Raw genomic sequence first — 20,844 nt, 5'->3', positions numbered from 1 at the left:
ACCTGGCTCAACACAGTCGGCAAGCTCCGATCGCGGCCGCCCCACCGTCGATTTGGGTTCCCTCTCGGGTCCCCAAACCGACTCGAGCCGAGACGTGGCTCTGCTGGTGGGAGCGGCGATCCTTCCCCGAGGTCATTGTGCTGACGAATCAGCGCCGTAACCTCGGCAAAGTTCCTCTGGATCTCGGAAGTCACGGCATCTTGCAGAGTGGTACCGTTAAGCCCTTCGAACAAGAGCATATTCCGAGAACCACTTCCTCCTAAGAAGGGGGAACAGCGACAGCCCTCTCGGTCTTCCCCATCCACTTGCGCATACGTCCTGGCCGGTCCAAGAACCGTGCCTGGCACGTAGGGCGTCGTGGTGGGATCATGAGGAGCGCACCCCTCACGATCACTCCTCAATACCTCTGCTCCTCCCGGTGTAACCCGAGGAGGTTGAAGGTACGGGAGAGGCAGACCTGACGCTCCCTATCGTCGCTCGCTGGCAGGACCAGCAGGCTTGGAGGGCTGCAGGCGATCGTCAACCCCCGCGGTGACGATCGAGCTGCAGGCCTGGTCGAACCGTCTCGCTGTGGAGAACGGCTGGACTGAGCACAGCGGCACTGATCTCGAGTGTCAGAAGAGCTGGTGCTGGTTGCCGTACCCGATCGCTCTCTGTGAGAGCGACGGTCAGGCGACCTGCAGGCTCCACTGTCGCATTGAGACCGGTGCTTGTCCTCACGGCACGTCACGTCGCTGGTTTCCAGCCGTGGCTGGCACCGACGAACGGGAGGACCTACTTCCCAGACCTCAGCCCGTGTCGGTCGTGGACCGTCACGTCCCCGGGTAGCCAGCTGTTCACCGCGAGAGTGAGAGCTGGTCTGGTGAGAGCGCCTGAGCGGCTGTCACCAGTCTTCCGCCCCGTGCCGTGAACCTGACGCTGAGCGGACTCAGAGGTCTGGTTCCTGGCTGCACGGTCGCTGTTAGGCGACCGTACACTCGGTACCTCCCGCGAGCGAGAGGCCGAGACGGACCCTGATGCAGTGGCAGAACCACTTACTCCAGGCGAGAAGTACCCGGTGTTAGCCGGTACCCTCTGGTCCCCGTAGTCTTCTTCCTTGCGGAAGAAGAGACGGGCCCCGCTCCGAAGGAGCAGGAGGACCAGCGGAAGAAACCCTCCCGTTCCACCGAGGTGGAGACGGGTCCCGAGAAGCTCCGAGGAAGCTTAGGAGGTGGGAGGAGGCAACCTTCTTCTTCCTCGGCTGTAAAGCCGCTTAGAAGTCGAAGGGGAAGAGGCGGCGGCTGACGACCATGAAGAAGATGAAGACGACGACACGACACCTTCCTCCTCTTCTTCGTCAGCTTCCTCAGGACAGACGTAAGATCTGCTATCCAGGGCGGAGCCGGGGCTGCTGTAGCCGAAGCCACAGGGCCCGGACGCACCTGTACAGACAGACCACAGTCTGGGGTAGTACCACCACGAACAGGGACGACATCAGCAGGTATGGGTATCTCAGGAACAGCAGGCACGGCCAGCACATCCTCGGTAGGGACCGCCAGCGCAGCAACGGCAGGAACAGCCAGCGCAGCAACTGGCAGGGATCGCCAGCGCAGCAACGGCGGAGGAACAGCCAGCGCAGCAACGGCAGGGACGGCCAGCGCAGCAACTGCCTGGACAGTCAGCCCAGAATCGGCAGGTACGGCAGGCAGCACCGAAACACAGGAAGTGGAGCAGCATGCAGCAACATCCTGTTACCGGCGGCAGGTCCAGGGGCGAGTTCTAGGGCAGCGGAAGTGTGGTCGCTGCAGCGCGGCAACCACGAGCGGGCGGCGCACGCCCCCCTCTCGGTACGGTGAACGGCACTTCACAGCGGCTGTAGGCAAGACTGTTACCACGCGAGGCGAGTACACCAGGTGAGGAGGGACGTCGTCACCTGGTAGCGTGGTCACCACTCCATGGGTGACCGCAATATGCCCAGACATAGAAACCGCCGCCCCTGGACACCAGCACGCTCTGCAATTGGAAGGACGCCCATACCTCACCAAGGTCCACCCTCGTGGCAGTATCACCTGGGGAAATAAAAGTAGTAGCGTTAATGGAGGGGAAATCCCCTCGTGCGGGGGTTTGCCCTAATACAATTGTACATCGGGCACCGAGCGCCCTCCCCGCGCTCGACGGATCGGGCGAGGAGAAGAACGCCGATAACCTCCCCCCCCCCCCCCAACCCAAGGGAAGAGTCATCAGTGGGAACTGAGCGGGGGGTTTCTCGTTCCCCTCCCCCGCACAGTACCCATGTACCAACAACAAAATAAGAGCTCTAGCAGTCGTGCCATCGGCACGAATACAAAGGCATACGGATCAATTCCCTGACTGAGCGGAACTTGAACCAAATAATATTGATGCAATCAATAATAAGGAACAAAATGAAAATGCATCTTGCAAAACGATTCACTTCACAATGAAAAAGGGCTCGGATCGAGCGCATTTGCGCCCTCGGTACCGAGCGTAAGGGTGAAAGGTTTCATTCCTTACCTTATGAATCAAGGTTTCTGGAAACCTTGATCCATAACGAAATTGATGCAATCACAGATATATGAAAATGAAAAGACTACTGCGCTTGCGATTTCACTTCATACAATCAAAAAGAGAAGGATCAATTCCCATGAATAACGGAACATTGATCCCAGTCAACAATGCAATCTCAATAACAAAATGAAAATGAAAAAGAACTGTACTTGCGATTTCACTTCATTCAACATAAAAAGGGGGAAGGATCAATCTCCGGGCAAGCTCGGAAACTGATCCAAAATGAGTATTGCTACAATAAAATAATCTATGAAAATGAAAAAGAATACTGTACTTGCGATTCCACTTTCATACTGAATAAGTTTCCGTGCCGATAGTATTCGTTCGGCAACGGGCACACAGGTCAAAAAAATATAAATGAAAAGAGTACTTACTTACGATTTTCATCTACACATTTCCAACCCAATATACGCTCGGAGCGAGCGCTCCCGCCCTCGGCACCGAGCATACACAATACGATGGCATCATTTGGGTGGGAAAATGAATTCCCGCAATTACGCCCTTCAGTCCCGGCACTCGGGTAATCGGAGAGCGTTGTGCAGCAAGATCCTTTAATTCACAATTGAAATCAATGAAATGATTGTACTTACAATTCAGTTTCACTAGATACATCGAAAAAGAAAAACACAATCATGCGAAAGCAAACGACGATGAAGCGGGCAGAGAGCGATGATACACGTCCACACGCCAGCAGGCCGAAAGCAAAAGTGATTTGTTTACCTCCCAGTCGCGCGCTTCGCAGCCTGTCTGGACAAGCAGTTAACTACCGAACCCCTTGTTCGAAAGCTTACGACCTATCCAGCTGCCGCTAGTACCTTCCTATTGTAAAAGGACCGCAAGGTTTGTATGCCGTGTCGGACAAATCTTACAACTGGAATCAGGGCCATTGATCATTATCAAGGATACATGTCCCACTACAGCTCGTGCATACAGTGTGGGGATCTACCGAAGCCTTCGGTAGCCTTACCTTACACTCTTCCACACAACATACTTTGTAACTAGTAGAACTAGATCCAGACAACTTATAACCAAGAAAAATCAAACAAGCAAATCCAAAACAGTCCACAATAATCGTGTGCCTAGCCACAAATGCAAGTTAAAAAAAAAAAAAAAAAAAAAAAAAAAAGACAATCAAATTACTCAAGTGGCAATGAAAGTTTACGAAATCCAACGACAGGAGGTATGAAAAACAGGTGTTGACAGTACCGCGACAGAGAAAATCTGAATAGAAAATGGGGAAAGGTTCCTGATACCCGCCTCCCAGCGGCAGGAAATGGGTACTAACCACCCGGCCTCCCACTACGTGTGTCGTAAGTTTTGAAATTCTGTCGGACTTCGGAGATACAGCTATATATATATCTGACAGGTAGGTCTCATGAACAAAATAATAATATATGAAAATGAAAAAGAATCCTGCATTTACGATTTCACTTTCACATAAAAAGGGCTCGGGCCGAGAGCATTCGCGCCCTTGGCACCGAGCGCAAGGGGTAAGGATCAATTCCCGGTTATGAGCGGAAACCTTGATCCAATAATGAATATGATGCAATCAAAAAAACATATGAAAATGAAAAGAAAAAGAATACTGCACTTGCGATTTCACTTTCACGCAAAATAAAAGGGTAAGGATCAATTCCCCGGGTAAGAGCGGAAACCTTGATCCATAATGAATATTGATGCAATCAAAATAATATATGTAAATGAAAAAGAATACTGCACTTGCGATTTCACTTTCACACAAAATAAAGGGCTCGTGCTGAGAGCATTTGCACCCTCGGCACCGAGCGCACAGGGCAAAAATATAAATGAAAAATGAAAAAGAGTACTGCACTTACAATTTTCACTTTTACACCTTCACCACTAAAAACTCACGGCTCGGCGCTCCCGCGCTCCCGCCCTCGGCACCACGAGCACAAAGGACTTGGGGATCGATCTCAGGAAAACTCTCAACTTTCCAAATTTAGTACGCCTCTCAACCCGGGCACAGTCGTCGGGTAATAGGAGGCGCGGAGATTACATCAATCCTTGATCCATAATCATAAATAAACAAAGTGTATATGAAAAATGAATATGTGTACTTACAGTTCACTTTTACACACACACACACACACACACACACACCAAAGTAAGGGAAAACACAACAAATTCTGAAAGCAAACGACGATAAAGCGGGCTGAGAGCAATGGCGAACAACGTCCTCACACCACAACGGCCAAAAAACAAAAGTGATTCTTCACTCCCAGTCGCGCTGCGCGCGCACTGTCGGACAAGCAGTTAACTATCGAACTCCCTTGTTCGAAGCTTAAGACCGTTCCAAGCCTGCCGCTAGTTACTTCCCTATTGTTAAAGGACCGATGGTTTGTATAACGTATCGAAACAAAAATTGATGTTTTACTATTTATTTAAATAATTATCTAGTGCATGCTTCGTCATCTTCTTCTATCAAAACAGTAGTTTCCTTAAAACGTTGTGGCCAGGGACTGTGTTCGATTGTTGTGATGAAAGTGCCCCAGCGTCTATGGGTACATGTGGTGAGCAGATTTTATCACAGAAAATGGGAAGTTTGTTGACACAAGCGACTCCACAACATCGAGATGGCGTCAATCTTCTAAGATATTTAAGCGTAGGTAAAAATTTTGAAAGCGTTTTGGTGAAATTTGCACTGCGTTGGCCACCCTTTTCACTACCCTCTGTTTAAAGCTTTAAATTTGGCCTTAATTTCTAACTTTGGAGAAAATACTTACCTCGAAAGGAGAGTAGAGGTCTTTAGCTCCATTTCCCACCAACAAGAAGTCGTGACTGATGCCCATCTCCGGTGTCAGGACGCATTATACCTAAGTACTTTTTTGGAGGATGGCATGCTGTGACTCACGGTGTGTTGGGCCAGTCCATGCGAATGTTTATCCTAGGCAACAGAAATGCCTACCTAGCTATTGGGCCTACAGTACTAGCCTGACGTTCAGCAGAGACTCCTTTAATCAACCTCTTGCCAGACTTCTGTGAGTCTTATTTTATGCCCATTAGGTAACCTACAATTTTATCATCTGATAGCCTAAGCTTACAATTTTTAAAATTTTGTATTCAACTTGCAATACATAGTACCTAATACTAGGTAGCTACTTCACGCAGAACCTGCCGGGATACTTGCCATTTCCTTACCAAAGCCTGGCCGACATCTGGCAAAAGCAGCAACACTTTTGTAAACTAGCCTAGCTACTCCTACAGTAGTAGTAGGTAGCTAGTATGAAAAGAAATTATTTAATTCACAAATCGTTCGTTACTATTATTAACGGAATGTTACCTTTTAGAATGAAGCATTCGCTGGAGAGGACAAGCTGCCACTACAGAGTAATCAGGAAAACGCGGAGAGTTCGTTCTACTAAGAAAACATGTCAACAAAGCCAATTGGCAATTAATACCTGCAGATGATATGTTGTCAGGAAACGTTCTTTGAAAAAAAAAAAAAAAAAAAAAAAATTCTGGCAGACTTGAATAATAGTTTTAGGCAGTTTATCGGCAATTTAATTACATAAAAACACTAAGATAGTGGCTAAATAAAATATTTGTTATTATATATTATTATTATTATTATTATTATTTATTATTTTATTATTATTATTATTATTATTATTATTATTTTTCATTATTATTAGTTATATTATTATTCTTATTATTATTATTATTATTATTATTATTATTATATTATTATTATTATTATTATTATCTAGGAGGTCCTCAGCGGATTGAGTCCTAATAATTTTTTTTTAATTTTCATAACAAACCGATTTATTGTGGGAGAAGGGTAAAGCAGTAAATGTCTTATATTAATTTTTATTCGAAGTTAGGTCGGCAAGCTCAAAAACTGACTTGTCGTAGATCGCGGTCACTGACAAAAGTCCTTTATCAATGTCAATGAGCCACCATATCAATATCCATCAGATCTGTTTTTTTTTTTTTTTATCATCTCTAATGCTGTAAATTTCACATTCAGGTTGAAAAAAGTATACTTTAGGCAAGGAAGTGGTGCTAACTTAGCCTGGCTGGCGAGAAAGTTAGGTCCAGCAAAAAATTAAAACAGTGACATCTTGCCCAGAATTAGTTTCTCATAGGTTGTATCGAAATATATGCTTCACAAACAAAACTGCAAATGAATATGTCTCTGATACTAAGATATTTTGTGGAGATGGTAAATAGAATAGGACTGCCTTCCAGTGTATTTTCCTCTAGATCAGCTGCAACGAGAGTTTTTTTTTTTTTTCAGACTGCCAAACGAAATGACATGTGCAATGGCAGACTTTGACTGCAGTGATAATTTTTTTCTGGAAAATATCCGTATTTTTTAGAACTGCATATTTGAACTGCCATGAGCAGAAAACAGGAACATATAGAGGCTCTATATCAAAAATATTCTAGGATGATTACTGAAAAGCGAGTGTAGCCTATACTTATGAAATATGGCTTTAATAAAAGTCCTAACTGACAGCAACATTTATGGAAAGGAAGAGTAGAAGAGAATACATTCACTTATCAAGTATCTAAGCTTAGTCATGGTACACATGCAATCGCACGCGCGCGCGCACGCACCAGGGGCGTTGGAACCTTCTCCAAATTTTTTTGGGGGGGAATATAAAAAGCAAATGCACGATTAAAAAGAATAAAGACAAACATCTGCTGCAGCAGTTTACTTACCAATAGGTTTGTCCTAATACAGTGACATATATGTAATTCTCTAAGTTGTTTCAGCAATGATCATTATTGTCCAAAATAACTTACATATATGAATAGAGCTAAGGATTAATCTACGTGAACTGTCCTAAGAACTTAAGTCTGGTATTGCTCTTTTTTATATAAAATCTTTGGAAATCTGCTTTGTATATTTACGTAAATAATCTGTTAAACCTTTATGGGCTTGTAGGAGTAAGACGTTATTTACTAAACTATTTTGATACAGAGGAGCGAAGATAAGTTTTGATTCTACGAAGAGTTGAGAAACTCCTCTATGGTTACTGTAACGGTCAGATAAATCTTTGTAAGTTTATTAAGCTGAAAGATCACAATAGCAGCAACAGGAATATTTTCTAGTGACTGCGATACATCAATAAGTAGATATCGTAGTCACTTACTTACTAGGACCACCAATTTCTGCAACTTTGCACAGGGTTTTTCTTTAGCATGGCCATTTCATGATGAAGTTTTCTTCTAGTCAGTGTCTTTGTACATGTTCAGTGGCTCTAGTAATTCTGCTGGACCTCCATTGGCTGATGTTAGTATCGTAGTTTTTCATTTCATGAAGAATCTTGCAGCTGGTGCTCTGAAATCGATCAATGACTTTGCGACTCACGAAGTCTAGTACTTCACAGTACTGAGTGCGATAGTATTCCTCAAGATCTTATGGGAAATATTCTGTTACACTGCCGTCATCGACTCTCAATAGGTACATTATTTATTTTCAATTATAGGGAGATAAAAATACATAGATAATTTAAAACATGTGCATGAGTGAAGCAACCACCGACTCCGTGGATCATCCAAGGGATGAACTAGATTTCCCTTACAGGTCCATGGAGCATATATATGCAGGTGACACTGTGTTGTGAGCAGACAGGAGGGAGGGTCTGGAGGGAACTTCGAGAAGTAAAGAGTAACAGTGGAGGATAACGAAATGAGGATAAGCAGTTCAAAAGCAGACAATATATGTACCTGCATTTATTGGGCGAGATGGCTGTGTGAGTATGTTTAAGGCCTGTCCACACTATGAACGTTGTTGGAAACTCTTGCAAACATTTTCTTTGAAACTGCTTGTAAACAGTTTGCAAAAAGTCTGGAAACTGTTTGCAAGCATGTTTCTTGTCCAGATCTCAGCTGCCTTCAGGATGCCTGCTGTGGAGCAGTAACCTCTTCAATTTACTTGCCAGTTTAATGCACTCGAGGAGGGATTAATAAGAGAGAGAAAAAGAGACGGGCGGTGAGGAAGTTTTTAGAAAAAGAAGTGTCACACGCACATGCATGTATGTACATCACACGTGTACACATGTATAGGTGCATATGCACATCTACATATGTAAATATAAAGGTATAAGCCACGAAGGATTTATCACGTTCCAAACTTTCGTGATTCAGTTATACATATGTAAATATTTACATGCATGTGTAAATATGAATGTGTACATATGTATATGCACATACCGATGTGTGTGCGTGTGTATATATATATATATATATATATATATATATATATATATATATATATATATATATATATATATATATATATAAAGACAGAAACACTATATGTTTTCCATTCTGGATGGGAAACAAATACCACGATAAAAAGTGTTTGCAAAACTTTTTGCAAACTTTGTTTCCAAACAGCCTTAACGGTGAATGGAGAAGAAATAGAGTAGAATCTTTCAAACCCTTAGATCTATAAATACTAGAGACTAGTGGAAGACTGGATTAGGAAGTAAAACATGGAGGCAAGTAAGTTGGAACAATTAGAGAACTGCTTCTTGAGTCCACTGTGAAAAAAGTGGCCATTAAGATTGAGGAGAAAGTTCCACAAGAAAATGGTAAATCCAGCTATGCTGTTGGATACAAAACGGCAAGTATGACAAATACAGAGAAAGAAAAGAAATAGACGTAGCGAGATGAATGTTAAGAAGGATGTCTGGTCTCACGATGGAGGATAGGATTAGGTAATGAGGATAAAAGGAGGATCAACAAAGGTAGCTGAATTCAGAAGAAAGTGTAAGAGGAGAGACTGAGATTGTACGGACACTTACTAAAAGGGAAAGGAGGAACCATATTGAAAGGCATGCAATGGAGATAGTAGTGGCAGGGTAGAGGAAGGCGAGAAGATCAAGAAAGACATAGAGACAGTACGAGGGAGGACTTGAGAGAGAATGGATTTGGTGGATCAAAAGCACCCTACAGAGAAAGATGGCAGCTGCTCAAAACAGTGACCCCATAAAGAAAATTGACTAAGCTGAGAAGAATAAATAAAGTTGTAATGTGCAAATTACAAATAATACATATACAGTTTAGGTGGTTTAAAGATAACTTAAATTATTATTACATACTAATTGCAACTGTTCCACACTCACTGTGGTAAATGTTTTTCAGAAGGATTCATTACCTTCATCTTTGTGTAGCGATCAGTGGGCTCTCTTTCCTTCTGGTAGGTTTAGCAGTAGACAAAGTCTTGGTAAAACTTGAGGGTTTTAAAGAAAATAGTATATGTGACCTGTGTCATGTACCCGCACTGAGCAACACTCAGGCCACCAGATCCAGCGCAGACATGACCATATATTTGTGATCTTGATTTTGGTTCATAAAATTTAGGCTGTAAGCCAAGTACCAGGCCACTTTTTGACATTCAGCACTTAAGACATCGATAAGGAGTCAGAGTGGTTGAACACCATGATAAGGAGATCCAGAAAATATAAAAAGAGATGAAGTACCCCACAAGGATTTAGAGGTGGAACGGGCAGAAACCCCCATAACTGCACTGAGAAGTAATAGTTTGAAAGGCTGGACAGTAAGATTGAAGAAAGGAAGCAGAATTGGAGGTTGTAAAATAAAAGGCTTGGCTTCTGCTACCCAGGTTTTTTTTTGTTTTTTCAGCTTCAGCACAAGTCAACTTGCAATAAACATAACCGTGTAGTACTAATGCAAAATAGATAAAACTTTTGACTAGTCCTAATATAAGTGCAGAACATTACAATATATAAATATGTCAGATGAAAGAGGGCTATAATTAATAATATATTTAATATGCCATTGTGATGTGGTGTGACTTTTTTAGAATGCGCAGATTCATTGCTTTTAACTTCCCATAGAGACAAGAGTCCGAAGCGATGACCTGAGAAAGCTGATAAATCCTTTCTGGGATGGTGTGATGCGAAGATGCATATTTAAGCGGGTGGGCAACGTTCGTTCTGTGGATATGTGAGTTCACGAGGCTTGTTCAAGGTGCCTTTGAAAACTGGCTATGACAAGTTATTGAGGCGTTACCGAAGAGTGTGAGTTCGTGTGTACGTGTGCGCCTCTTCCGTTCATAATGACATCTTTAGCCAAAACTATGGGAGACTTACGGAGAAGTCTGTGCGAGAAAGGTAGAGCCACGATGGCGTGTGCCAGAGTTTCCTTGAACAGCTAGAGTGTGTGATTTTCCAGGCTGCAATGGGTGAGTAGTCATACTTTAGCCAAAGGGATGGCTTGTTGTCTGTTTGACATTTTGTAAAAGATGTTCCATTTTATTGACTTTGTCTTTACAATTGTGTGTGTGCTCACTAGTGTGTTCTCCTGTCTTTTAAACAGGCGGTTCTAGTGAGCGGCCGCCAGTGTCCTAGGGGCCGAGGGTCCCGTGTGGTGAAGTATAATATTTTGGAGAAGAGATAATTGGTGTGACTAATTACTGATTGAGACATTTAAATACTGGGTGGGTTATCTGAGTTAGTTATCTGTGAGACTTGAATTATTACCTTTCCATTATTGATCCTGTAAGAATTTGAATATTCAATAGTACTTTACTTTGAATAAATATTATATTTTTTGTAACTCCGACTCTAATTTAATGACCTGATAGAATGGAGAGAGAGAGAGAGAGAGAGAGAGAGAGAGAGAGAGAGAGAGAGAGAGAGGGCTTGCCCAGTTATCACCACTCAGGCTATACGTATACCAAACTATTAAATACCGGGGGGGGGGTGGGGGCGGATGTCCTTCACTGGTAATAGGTGTCAGCGGATAGGTAAACAAATATAAAAGTATAATATACTTACACTTCTTGTGTATAGCCTAATACACAAAAAATAAATCACATATTTAGTGGATGGTCCCATCAATCTATGCTTGATTATGAGAACATTGTGATGAACAAATTGTAATATTTTGATACATATTACAATATTTTTCCTCTCTAGATAAAAAGATTACCACTACTTAAAGGTCATGCATATAATAATATACAGTACCATCTTAATTTGACAAATGGAACTTGAAAACAAATGCCCAGTATTGCACAGTACAGTTTTCAATATGACTAATCATTCCCAGCCACAATGGTTTGGAGCCTTTAGTACTTAAACTGATTTCCGTGGTATAGTTTCTGGGTGATATTCTATGTCCTCTGCCACCTGTACCAGCTGGGGTAAGGGGTTCTGGTCTTCAGTCATCATCCACAGTCACACTGAGCCACATCCTGGGCATGACATGATGTTACCGAAAATTTTGTGTACATCATAACCACCACTTAATCGCCTTTGAATGACCTGTCGAGGAAAAATCACATAAATCTGTGATCCTTTTGATACCGGAGGCATTTATTTGTGGCGCAGAATATATTGTTAAGCATGTTAATTGTATTCAAAGCACCAGATTTTGATAGAGCAATTGAAATTGCTGTTTGCAGCTGAAGATTTTGGTGTCTGTGTGCAGCATAAATTCTACTAAAGTCTAGACAGATCAGGACCTTGATTTCCGGGACTGTATGCACAATGATAACCAGTGGTTATTACATTGGTCCTGAGGTTTCAAGAATTAGGTCACAGATGTCAGCATACACCAGAACACAGCGGCCCTGGCAGATTGTTGTCAAGAATGAAGTGAATGAAAGAGTGAATAAATGTAAAATATTCTTTAAGGAACGCGAGAGTTAAGTCAGTGATATACACAATTGTAAAACAGGGTGTGCACAGATTAAACTAGTCCCTTGCCTGTTCAGCTGAACTCTTCACGACCTCTCAGCTGTCACAATATCACGGACCTCCTGCTCTCTCTCTCTCTCTCTCTCTCTCTCTCTCTCTCTCTCTCTCTCTCTCTCTCTCTCTCTCTCTCTCTCTCTCTCTCTCTCCTCCTTCTTCAGTGTCTTAAGGGAATAGAATGCCATATCCCCTTTGTATCTTCACACAGCTGCATGCAGGATGCCAGTTGACCCTGCATGGATCTAACACCTGACAGACCAATAAAGTGAAAATTCTGACACTCCTAAATGTGCCCGAGGCATAACACCATGTCAACGGATTTGAGGAAAGTGCCCTTCTTTGGGTACCTGGATGATGTCCTCTGGATATCCTGACCCTTAATGACACTTGATCCACTGTAGGCCCTCCTCTTTCAAATAGGTTTGGATAACAAGTGATCATTAGAAAAATAGTCAGATAACAACAAACATGATCAGCAAGTATTGCCCAAGGCTATTGACTAAATGTAATAGGTCTCTATACAGTCCCTAAACTTCAAGCCAAAGGAACAAGTAGTACAGATAAAATGGCTTTAGAAGAAAGAGGTCGCTTTTGATTCCTAACAATTGTGTGCTACAAATGGACTCCCAGTGAAGACTCCGGAGGTTCGCCATAGTGTTGAAACTCCTACCAAAGAGCTATATTCCCCAGAAAGAGACCTCAGGACGCCGGGATACAAGGAGGAAGTGCAGCGGCACCCCAAGTCATCTGTAAGTTCCAATACAGCTAAGCTGTGATAATCAGACATGATGGGGTTAAGATATGAAGATGCATGGATTAAAAGGTAGATGGTTCTATCCTGGATGAAAATATATATTTATTCTTTATAGTAGAACGTAGGGAAACTAAGGCCAAATATTTTGCAGTAAAAACTTCCGGTAAGTATTTAGTGTTTATCGCGGGCTCAGAAGTAATGTATTGCAATGAAGTCTCTTGATTTTAATTGTTGCAAAACAGACGGGTATTTTATTTAACTGAGTGTTACTGTTTTTTTCGCGAACAACGAGAACCAGGTGATAAATAGATTTGAATAAATTCACGAATGATTTAATCGGCATCATAGAAAAATCAAACAAAATAACGTAAGAAGTGCATTCTCGAATAAATGTGGTCCCTTTGCCTTTATATCATGCAATAGAGACGTATTTATTATACAAAACTCATAAACATGCAGATACATTTGAATTTCACATAATAACAGTTACAAATAGTTCTCGTCTGTTGGTTACCTGACAAGGTAACTCACAACAAAAATTCAAATCAGTAATTTCCATTATTATGACATCTACAGTAAGAAATAGATTATATGAAAATATGTTAATACACAAAAATATTATTAAAAGATTGTTTTGCAGGAAATTTCCCACTAGTGTGTTACAATGTGAAGGAAATTATCTGACTTTAGCTGCAAGCGAGGAGCCGTTCTAGAGAAGATACCACCGTCAATTCTTTTCAAGTAACACACGTCACTGGGACGAGATGTGCCATACACTGAAACATACACTGAAGAATGGTGGAAATAGGCTCCTATATGAGATAACAATGGATCAGTATGAAAACAAAAAAAACCCCTGGATAATGCAAGTAAAAGAGTATATGAAAGAACTAAATATAAACTTAAGTAAAATTGAAGCAGTTAAAGACAAACAGTTAAGAGAAATAATAAACAATTGGGACAGAAAAATATGGCAGAAAGAAATGAATGAAAAGTCAACATTAAGAATCTACAGAAAATATAAAGAAAACATAAGAGAAGAAATCTGGTATGATAACACTGAAAAAACAATGCTGATCAGTAGGGCCAGACTAGGTATACTAGGATTAAATGATAGAAATAGGATAAAAGGAGAAGATACAAAATGTTTATACTGTGAGGAACAAAATGAAAATTTAGAACATTTCTTACTTTACTGTCCAGCATACAATGAAATTAGAAATAGATATAGCTTTATGCAGCAACCATATCAAGAAAATAAAGAGGAATTAGTAGCAAATATAATCTTATTGGTAGTACTAATGAGGGAGGAAGTGGAGATCGGAAAGATTTTATAAAAGAAATGTGGTATTTCAGAGAGAAGAAGCTCAAGCAAACACAAACAAAGGAGGAATAAAAGAAGCAAGGGAGCCGTTCAAAGGCATATCCCACCCACTACTACTACTACTACTTTGGTTGTGAATAAAATGTTACATATGTCTTAGTAAGTGTTTTAATCACCATATCATAAAACCACAAGTCACTACCACCACTGGGTTTTCTTTCCACACATTGGGCGATCAACTACTTTCCATTTTTTTCTTGTTGCTGTAAGCGATATCGGATTTATATTTGCTTCTCATAATTATTATTTTTTGATGTGATCTTGTTATTACATTCATAATTTTCTAAATGAAGTTCTTTAAACACAACATATAATTTTAGTGCTAAAAACTATAGTTATCATATTGTCAGAGATCCTTAAATCAATCAATCACGCTATTACTTTTCTCTAGTTCTTTCTTGTATAGGCGAATAAATTAGAATGTGCACAGATTTACTAGTATTTCTGAACCATTTATTTATTTTCTCTAGCTGAGAAAGAAGAACATACTCTGCTGCTTTTATCTTTCTTATAGGCAATAAATGACATCTCTCCCGTGGGGGAACAGTGCTGTCGGTTTAGGTGCACTGTAAGCATTACTGAAAGTTCTTTGGGCTTCCGTTCGCGCTCAGCGGCAACCCATTTATTCCTAATAAATACTATACATCCGTTCATATTATCTCTCTTCCATCTTACTTTCCACCCCCCTTCCTTAACAATTATTTTAACAACATTATCTCAGCGGGCCCTAGCGCCTGGTCTTTAGCGTAAATTTCATATTCCAGGTCCAAGTTAAGTGACATCTCTCTATGGGAATTTATACACGAATTGGAGGTGAGAGCGATCTAGAAATCCATCTCTAAGGTCGTCCTATAGAAATAAGCCATGCAGAGAGAGAAACGAAGAAATTCATGTGTTGATGTGTGCTGAAATATTGTAAAGTCAGTGTGATATACGATGTTTTGACATATCTTTCACTCTGTCTTTATTTATGGTGAAAGTAAATAAACCTGATTGACAGAGGATCAGAGGGACGAAATGAGAGAGGTAGGTACCAACCTCGATCTTTCTGGACATTGCCCCACCGTTTGATTAGTGCCTGTGGCGCCTCTGTTAGCAACAGACGAGACATCCCATCTCGAAAAATAAAACTGAAGTTCTGAACGATGAGGACAAACCATAACTGAAAGGCAAATGGAGCCCACAATAGACCGAAATAAAGGCTAATAGGAACTCCAAATAGAAAAACCGCGATGCTGATGATAGATATACGCGATGAATGAAGATAATTTAGTCCCATGGATCTCTAGAAGATTCGAACGCAACCACAGCTATATCATATCACGGAGCACTCCAATAAGCATTTTTTTTTTTTTCCTCACAGCCCTTAGTGACAAGAATTCGGGGACTCGACACGGTTTCGTTATGTATATGATCGTGATAACTTAATTTCAAACAAAATTAGCAAGAATCCCAGTGCTCGAATTTATTTCTTGGTTCTCAGGGCTTTAGATTTATATTATTGATCAAAGTTGATATTGTTTCCACAGTAACACACACACACACACACACACACACACACACACACACACACACACACACACACACACACACACACACACACATATATATATATATATATATATATATATATATATATATATATATATATATATATATATATATATTACAATAAAATGAATTGTCATACTAAAATCTTCAGTAGAGATAAAAAATAAAACGAATCGCACATAAAACTAAAAATGTACTCATTTTTTCGTAATTTTGTGTTTAAGTTTTTAGTTTGTATGTGCGATTCGTTTTATTTTTGTTTTACTATATATATATATATATATATATATATATATATATATATATATATATATACGTGTGTCTGATTTATCCAGAGCTGTCAAGTTTTCAGAGACTCGAACACATATGACTGTGAGGTAGTCAGCACAGTGACTGTCCACTCTGTCAGTCTGACGTCGACGTCAGCTCGAACGCGATCGTACTGGCGGTCAAAGTTCAATACACTATCACAACCCTCTAGATACCTAATACGGCTGTGTGTTGTAAGCATATTCATTGTGTCTTCTGTCCTTAATTGTTTTTTATTACATGTAAGTATTCTTATTCTGACAGTCCTAATCTGAGACTTCATGCTACCATAGACAGGCCTAAGTAGAGCACCGTTGTGACTGGTCGTAGGAAGATGCTGGTCATACTTTTTTGTGCCTGACAGCCTTAACCAAGAACGTACCAGCCCAGACGAAGGAAGGGCTTGACTGTCAACCCTAAGTCCAAATATAGAGCAATTAGTTATGTGAGAGGTACCCAAAACGGACTTCTTTAAATAGGCTACTTGAACAACGTAACTAGGACTACCTAATTTCTAATTGTTTACGTAGACCTAGCTAGCTACCTACTAGGTACTAGCCTATACCTACCAAATGTTTGTTTCTTAGCTAGTAGGTATACCTAGGTATTCAAAAAAAAGTTTTGTGGGTAGGTACCTATTTGAAAATTAGTATTGTTTGTGCAGCTTTTTTATGTACCAATACCTAGTATTTCTCTCCCCTGTGGGGCTCCACTGAGAATCCAGAATGGGTAGGGGTGGGGTAGGAAAAGTGAATGAACTACCTACCTAGGTACACCTGCTAGGCTAGTGGTTTAAAAGTGTTTAAATCATAGGATAATCTTCTATGAATACATAGGCTAGTTTGTGTTTTGGATTACTACTACCTACCTAACAGTTGCCAAACAAATGACAAAAGCTGAAGAAGTTTTAAGATCACTGAAAGGGATAGCTAGGTATCCTAGTACCTAGACTATCCTAACCTTGCTTAAATGTGTGTTGCACAGTCTTGTAACTAGGCTATAGTAGGGTAGGTGTGGGGGTATAAAACGTACTATTGGTGGAAAAATATTACTGAAAAATCAGTTGTTTCCGATACGTAATACAAACCCTCGGTCCTTTAACAATAGGAAGTAGCTAGCGGCAGCTGGAACGGTCGTAAGCTTCGAACAAGGGGATGAACGTAGTTAACTGCTTGTCCGATCGTCGCGCGCCGCGCGACTGGGAGGTAAACAAATCACTTTTGCTTTCGGCCGCGGGTGTGAAGGACGTGTTCGTCATCGCTCTCTGCCCGCTTCATCGTCGTATGCTTTGTTTATATTGTGTTTTCTACTAATGGTTTGTTTTGACTTGAAGAATGAAACTGTAAGTACACTGTTTTCATTTTCATTACTTAATTATGAACCCTTGAGTTATGTCTCGGTGCCGAGACGGGCACGCTCGCGCCGAGTCATGTATTTGGGCGAAGGGTGTAATTGAAAAATGTGTAGTACTTTTTTCATTATATTTTTGCCCTGTGTGCGTTCGTCACCGAGAGTGTGATTGCGCTCGGCACGAACTTTTAAGTTTGTATAATAGAATGCAATGAAAGTGGATTCGCAATTGCATATTCTTTTCATTTTCATTTATTGATTGCATGAATTTAATCTGGATCAATTTTCGTTCTTACCCGGGAATTGATCCTTACGATTTTTATGTGAAATGAAATCGCAAGTGCAGTATCTGTTTCATTTTCATATATATTTATGATAGCATCATATTATTGGATCAAGTTCCGTTCACTTACCCGTGAATTGATCTTTTCTCCTTTAAGTTCTATGAAGTGAATCGCAAGGCAGTATTCTGTTTCATTTTCATATTACTTTGCACTGCTGTGCGGGGGTGGGGGAAGCGAAGGTCTGCCAGGAAGTCGTCGGAAAGCTCCCGCGACTCCCTTGGTAGCCGATTCTTCGTCTTCCTTCCTGCCCCCCCCCCCGCTCAGCTTCTTCATTGTATTTTGTATTTGGGGTCTTCCTTGCGTTCGGATGGGGCATGTGTCTTCGGGCGTGAAGGGAACCCCCCCCCTCTTACTAATCTATCTATGTTACCGCAGGTGCTACATCCGTGGGAGACGACCTTGGATGTAGATGTAGATCCTCACGAGGTTGTACTCGTTGTCGGGGGTGCGAGAGTGCTCCCGCAACGAGCCCTGTGTAACGTGTATGCATTCGTCAGAGGCGCAGTGGGTGCTGTACGAGGACACAAGAAGTCATCGGAAAGTCCAGTGACTCCTTTGGTAACGGACGTCCAGTTGTACTCGGGGTCTTCCGTCCTCCGCTCTGGGTGGGGTTCTCTCCCCCCAGGCGCGAGGAAGCCCCTCTAACTAACCCGACTGTTGCTTCCGCAGGTTGCCATCAGCGAGGACGACCTGGAACAGGTGTGGGGAGTCGCTGGGACTGCAGGGTTGTTGATTCAGCGGTTGGCGGGTCGGCAGTGGTCACTCATGATACGGTAACCACTACAACAACCACAATCTCGACACCAGCATATGAGATGTCACCGCACCTGGTGTACACACCACATGTCATGTCGGTAACACCCACGGCTGCAATCCAGAACCAATTCCTGCCGTGCCAATCAGGACGGTGCCACCGCCACCTGGGTTCTTTGTATTGCCGACCCCGGACTGCCGCTGCCCAAAGAGTACCCCCTGGACCTGCCGCCAGTGCCGAGGATGACGGTAGCGGCCGACAGGACGCCTGTCTCTCCTGTGGTACCTGCCGTGCCTGCCGTACCTGTTGCTGTCCCAGCCGCTCATTCCCTTTCAGATCAGGTGCCTGCTGCTCATTCATTTCAGATGTTCCTGCTGTTCCTGGACCTGTTCCTGTTGTTCCTGCTGTTGGTGATGCTGTCACAGTCTCAGGTCTTTCCGGACAGGTGCAGTCGGGCCCTGTTGCTTCGGCAACTGCCCCGGCTCCCTCCTGGATGGAAGACCTGACGCCTGTCCTGCGGAGCCTGGCGAAGAAGAAGAGGAAGAAGGTGTCGTCGTCGTCTTCGTCGTCTTCTTCGTCGTCCGCTGCCTCTCCTTCCCCTTCGACTTCTAAGGCCAAACAGCCGAAGAAGAAGAAGGTTGCCTCCTTCCCCCCCCCTAAGAAGACTCCTTCGGGATCTTCTAAGGGCCCGGCTCGCTCAGGCGAGCTGGGGAGCTCTTCTGCTGTCCTCCTGTTCCTTCGGGAACGGGGCCCGTCGCTTCTTCTGCAAAGAAGAAGTCGACGGGGACCAGAGGGCACCAGCCTCGGCTGGTGCGTCCTCACCTGGTGCTAGCGGGTCTGCCGCTAAACCAGGTTTCCGTCTCGGCCGCTTCTCGTTCGCGAGAAGCACCGAGTGGACGCTCTTCCAAGAAGACCGTCCAGCCAAAAGTTTTTGACGCCCGAGCTCGCTCGCCGTCAAGACAGCGGCGCGGAGCAGAAGACTGGCGAGAGTCGCTGCACACAACTCTCGCCAGGCCAGTGGACGCTCTCGCAGCGATCAACTGCTGCTCGGGCTAACGTGACGCCGAGAGGACGCTGGCCGGTCTCGACGCGCTACAGAGCCTAGCAGGTCACCCGTCCGCCGCTCCCGATGGGACCGGGCGGAGACGGTGACCAGCGGCAGCTCGCCTGACGCTAGAGATCGGTCTCGACGTTCTCAGCCGAGCCAATCGCCCCAGGCGAGCGGTAAGGCTAGGCCTGCTGCTCGACCGTCACCGCGGGTTGACGATCAGCAGCAGCCCTCCACGCACGCTGGTCCTGCCAGCGAGCGAGAGGGGAGCGTCAGGTCTGCCTCTCCCATAACGGGTTGAGGCGAGGAAGGGGGGTCCCCGCGGCCGTCGGTACCAGCCACGGCTGGTACCAGCGGCTCGACGCGCCGAGAGGACGCTCGCCGGTCTCACCGTGACAGCGAGCCTAGCAGTCACCTGACGCCGCTCCCATCGGGACCGGCGGAGACGGTAACCAGCAACAGCTCGCCTGACGCTAGAGATCAGCGTCGACGTTCTCAGCCAAGCCTCTCGCCTCAGGCGAGAGGCGGCAAGGCTAGGCATGCTGCTCGATCGCCACCGCGGGTTGACGATCAGCAGCAGCCCTCCAAGCACGCTGGTCCTGCCAGCGAGCTAGGGGGAGCGTCAGGTCTGCCTCTCCTGTACCTTCAACCTCCTAGGGCTACGCCGGGAGGAGCGAGGTACCTATGAGTGATCGCGAGAGGTGCGCCGCTCGCGACCCCGCTATGACGCCGTATGGACCAGGCACGGTTCTAGGACCGACCAGGACATACGCGCAATTAGCTGGAGGCGACCGTCAGGGGTCTGCCGCTCTTCCTCCTTCTGAAGGAGAAGTATCTAGGGATCTATTCTTGTTGGAGGGACTGGACGGTACTACTCCGCAAGACGTGGTTACTCCCGAGATACAGAGGAATTTGCAGAAGTCATTAAGCTGATTCGTCAGCATAATGACCCTGCGGAAGGATTGCCGCTCCCACCAGCAGAGCCCACGTCTCTGCTCGAGTCGCTTTTGGGGCCCGAGAGGGAACCCAAACCGACGGTGGGTCTGCCGCGATCGAGCTTGCCGATTCTGTCTCGAACCAGTGT

General features: G+C 43.7%; 1 protein-coding gene across 1 annotated transcript in view; it reads right to left on the bottom strand.

Moving 5' to 3' along the window:
- LOC135215711 (probable Dol-P-Man:Man(7)GlcNAc(2)-PP-Dol alpha-1,6-mannosyltransferase) overlaps positions 1–5,992 on the bottom strand; it is a 167,986-nt gene extending 161,994 nt beyond the window's left edge. The window contains exon 1 of the mRNA XM_064250668.1: positions 5,867–5,992. The gene's annotated coding sequence lies outside the window, so the exon portion shown is untranslated. The remainder of the gene's footprint in view (positions 1–5,866) is intronic.
- Positions 5,993–20,844: the final 14,852 nt, after the last annotated feature.

This window comes from Macrobrachium nipponense, chromosome 5, assembly GCF_015104395.2.
Source record: "Macrobrachium nipponense isolate FS-2020 chromosome 5, ASM1510439v2, whole genome shotgun sequence".
NCBI lineage: Eukaryota > Metazoa > Arthropoda > Malacostraca > Decapoda > Palaemonidae > Macrobrachium > Macrobrachium nipponense.
This window is presented reverse-complemented; position numbering and strand designations above follow the sequence as displayed.